Source organism: Cervus canadensis, chromosome 33 (genome assembly GCF_019320065.1).
Source record: "Cervus canadensis isolate Bull #8, Minnesota chromosome 33, ASM1932006v1, whole genome shotgun sequence".
In the NCBI taxonomy this organism is placed as follows: domain Eukaryota; kingdom Metazoa; phylum Chordata; class Mammalia; order Artiodactyla; family Cervidae; genus Cervus; species Cervus canadensis.
In genome coordinates this window covers 36,288,513-36,293,118 of record NC_057418.1, presented here as the reverse complement: position 1 = coordinate 36,293,118, position 4,606 = coordinate 36,288,513, and positions in this window count along the sequence as shown.

Genomic DNA, 4,606 nt, shown 5'->3' with positions numbered 1-4,606 from the left:
ATGCTCACAGTCTCCCGAGAGGTCCTCATTACTGTGCTCCTTTACTGACGACCACACGCTGATTCAGAAAAAGCAGACCTTTTGTTCTGATTCCCACTCCACTCCCTACAAGAGGACTGAGAATTGTGCAGAGTATGGATACCCCTTCCAAGGAGGTCTCAAGGGCATCTTTCACTATCTTAAACTTGTCAGTTATCTTTTGACAGTATCTGCCATTGCTGGAAAAAAAATTTAGTAAGAGCCAAAAAAGACATTCAGCTTGGAAGAAAACAGCAAGATTGGCAAGTTTAAGAATTACAGTTCATCACCAATAAAACATTCATTCAGCCAGATGGTGAAGAGATGCTGTAGCAAGTGACACGATTTTCCCCACATTCTTTTATCCCGATGACTTACTTTACATTCACTGTTTCTACCCACCAGGTTGTAGAATTCCTCCACTAGAATCAGAGGGTGCTTCTGGCAAACCCCAAACCAAGACAGAACTTATGAAATACATAAACATTGTCACAACTTCATTTTGGGATAAAGGTATCCTTCTGCCTTAATAAATATTTTTTAATACATTCAAAACACATTTTACAACTAAAGGATTTGTTCTTGTTTGTTGAAATACACAGTTTCAAGGATGCCAGTGGGATCCTAGCAGAGTAAACAGAAGAGTCACTTGGAAACAGGCTTTTTGCGTGTTTGTGAAAAACCAGTGCTGATCACAAAGTCATTTATTCTGAAAGGATAAAGTAGATCTACTTTCTCCCCCCTTGAGCAAATCGGAACAATATTATAGATTTAGTGATTTTTGAATAAGAACCATCAACTACTATAGAAAAAAAAAAGTACATTTGAATTGGGAAGGTGAGAATGTGCAGCCTGACGCCAGGAGTTTGGAGATTCAGTGTGAATATGCTAACGAAGATTTATTCACGGCAATTACTTTCGTTAATACATATCGAGATCTAATTATTTAGAAATATTGCCTGCTGGCATCTAATATCATGTATTGGATTGCCAGAATTACTAATTAAAAGCCAGAATTATTAATTAAAAGCAAATTTTCAATTATTAGAAAGGCTTAATCTTTCATCTGCTTGCTTTCTCTCCCACCTTCCTAAGAAAAGGTGTCAGTTTGAAGTCTTGACTCTGAGTAAGCTGACCACCTCCACACTTAACCTTATTATTTCTTGTAACTAAATTTCTGAGCATCTGTCACATTAGGGCATTCAGATAGGAGCTGTCAAGAACAAGGTTTCCAGTGGTTTTGCCTGTTTCTGCATGTTAGTGATTCAGAACCAATATATGTTCAAATATTAAAATTTTAATAAATAAAAATAAAAGGTTAACCAAGGTAATGCTTGATGTTAAAAGGACAGTGATTATAAAAATAAAATATTGATTCCACTGGCTGTACCATTCAGCCAACAAACATATGTCTGTCTTCTCTTATTCTCATTAAATAATTTCTTCCAAATCCTCTTTTATGTTTCTCTCCTTTACAAACATACTAGTTTTCTATTTTCCTTATCATCATCGTGTCTTACCTCTCTAAGTGGGCAGAAAATGTGAAGAAACCTTCTGTGGACAATTTTCACTCTTAGGAAGCAGTGGCCGGGGGTGGATGGAATGCCAAGACAGGGAGAATTAGAACCTGTGGGCTTCACCCAGATCCACGCCCACCTCTAATCCCGGGAGATGCTTCGAGTGTCACCGCAATCCCCGGAGATGCTTCGGGTGTCACCGCTTGCCCGTAAAGTTGGTCAGAGCAAAACGGGTCTGCCCCAGAGCCACAGGCTGCGCTCACCTCCTTAGTCTCCTTCACCTTCAGGCAGCGTCTGAGTCTTTCCCCTGACACTCATGACTGCAGATTGAGGACCGATCCTGGGTCTGGGTTTCTCTGGGTTCCCTCGTGGCCACACGAAGACGCTCAGATGACTGCAGATTGAGGACCAATCCTGGGTCTGGGTTTCTCTGGGCTCCCCTGTGTCCTGACACAGACACTCATGACTGCAGACTGAGGACTGATCCTGGGTCTGGGTTTCTCTGGGCTCCCCCGTGTCCAGACACAGGACATGCATCTCTGGCAGAAGCCTCACCTTGTAAGCTGCGCCTACATCCTCTTGACATTATTACATCATTGTCTGAGCCTTTCTTTACTTCCTGTTTTCAGGCCATGCTGCAACTTCCCGACTCCAGCCCTGGGACCTGCCATTTCTCCAAGTCTGGCTCCTTGTGGTGGAGAATGCTACCTGGAAACTAACCCATGGGCTCACGGCACCACTGCATTCCCTGGGGGCTCAGATGATAAAGAATCTGCCTGCAGTGCAGGAGACCTGGGTTCGATCCCCGGGTTGGAAAGATCCCCTGGAGAAGGGAATGTCAACCCACTCTAGCATTCTTGCCTGGGAAGTCTCATGGGCAGAGGAGCCCGTCAGGCTCCAGTCCCTGGGGTCGCAGAGAGCTGGACACGACTGAGGACACAGCCACGCACGACACTCACATCTATGTCTGTCTGCACATGCTGAAACCATGACCGCCACCAGTATCTCCACTTTTAAATCAGCACTGAACAGTTCATCCTAGGCTTCTCTCTTTCCAGGTTCATAAATTCCTTCTTCGACCTGAGAAGCGGGGATTCCAGTAACGTCAGGCTATTGACCAAGTTGATCTCTCCTCTCTCTGTGTAACAAGTCTCCCATCACTACCGCTGCTCTCCCGAGTAGCCACCCTCTCACCTTGCTGTGGTTCTGATACGCCACGCTGGGTTGCCATCCACACTCCACACAGACACCCTCCTTAACCCATGTGGGTTCTGGACCTGGTGTCCGCAGACCCACCTCCCCAGGGCTCTTGAAACTAGCTCAAACCTAAGTGACTCTGCAGGATTGCCGTGCACAGTTGCCCAGGATGTGCACTGCACAACTCCGGGGATCACAGTCTCTGTTTTTGAGCTGCCACCTTGGACCATAGTTTCCTTTCCAGGCTTCTTGACTTTCTTCAGATATTACTAACATAACAGCACTTACGAGGAGATATCTAAAACAGTGAACTCATGAGCTGTGTTTTTTTCTCAACCATCTGATAAAAATTTTAAATTAATAAAATTGTCCTCACATCTTTTTCTTTCACTTACTTGGCCAATACTTACCAGGTAGCTGCTTTGCACTAAAACACGGATTTTTTAATTAAGATTTATTAGCATTTTTCCAAGTCTATTCTTCATTCATTCCCTAGAATCAAAACGTCTTCCAGGGTCAAGACCTTCAGTTTCTGGGATATTTCCCTAGATGTACAAAAGTGAGAGAAATGGCTTTTGTCCACAACTAGTCATTCTGGTTTTTACCAATAAAAGTCATCACTTACATACTTTCTCTAAGCAACCAGTAAACAAAGTCTGTTCTTTGTTGTTGTTGTTGTTATTCACAAAAGCTTTTGTCTGTTACTTTCTCCCCAAGTCACCCCACTTACTTCCTGGGGGTCGTGGTTTTAACCAAGCAAGCCCCAGCGTGCTGGCTGCCACCATTGACGGGAAGGCCCTACACCACAGGCCCTTTCTGGGTCGTCCTGCCCCCAGGCTGGCTTCCTCTGCCCACACTGCTCTTGGTGGCAGACACAGAGCCCATCCCAGCTGCCGAGTCTCTGTGTCGGCCGCCCCATTGGCAGGACACGTCTAGGATGGTAACTGCGTTTCCCACCAGACGTCATGAGACCCTAGCTGCTCACAGGTTCATTTTCTGCTTCTGAACTGACTGCCCCTGCAGCCTTTGTAGGAGGAAGGGAGACAGAACGCTTACACGGGCTCAAGGGGGAGGGTGCGGTCATGGCATTTTTAGTTCTAAGCGTTTTTCTTTCTTTTATTTTGGCAGACTCTTGTAGGTTTTCTCTGTCTAATATCATGGTATCTGCAAATGGAAACAACTTTACTTCCTCTTTTCTGATTTGGATGTCTTCTTTCTTTTTTCTTGCCTAATTGCTCTGACTAGGGCTTCCAGTACTATGTTGAATAAAAATGGTGAGAATGGACATCCTTTCTTGTTCCTGATTTTTGAGATAAAGCTTTCAGCGTTTCACCTGTGAGTATGATGTTAGCTGTAGGCTTTTCATACCTGGCCTTTACTATGTTGAGATACATTACCTCTATACCTAGTTGGATGAGAATTTTTGTTGTAAAAGTATGTTGAATTTTGTCAAATGTTTGCTCTGCATCAATTGAGGTGACAATATTATCTTTATCGTTCAATTTTGCTAATGTGATGAATCACAATAATTAACCTGTCAATTGTTGCATTACTGAAAAAAATCCCACTTGATCATGGTGCGTAATCTATTCAAAGTATTATTTAAATGACTTTGCTTGTATTTTACTGAGGATTTTTGCATCTGTGTTAAGCAAAGATATTGGCCTGTGATTTCTTTTCTTGTAATGCCTTTTTCTGGTTTTGGTATCAGGGTGATGTTGGTCTCATAAAATCAACTTGGAAGCATTTCTTCTTGTTCTATTTTTTGGAAGAGTTTGAAGAGGATTGGTGTTAATTTTTCTCTGAATGTCTGGTAGAATTCATCAGTGAAGCTATCTGACCTTTGTAGTCTCTGTTTAATTCGAGTCTGGTCT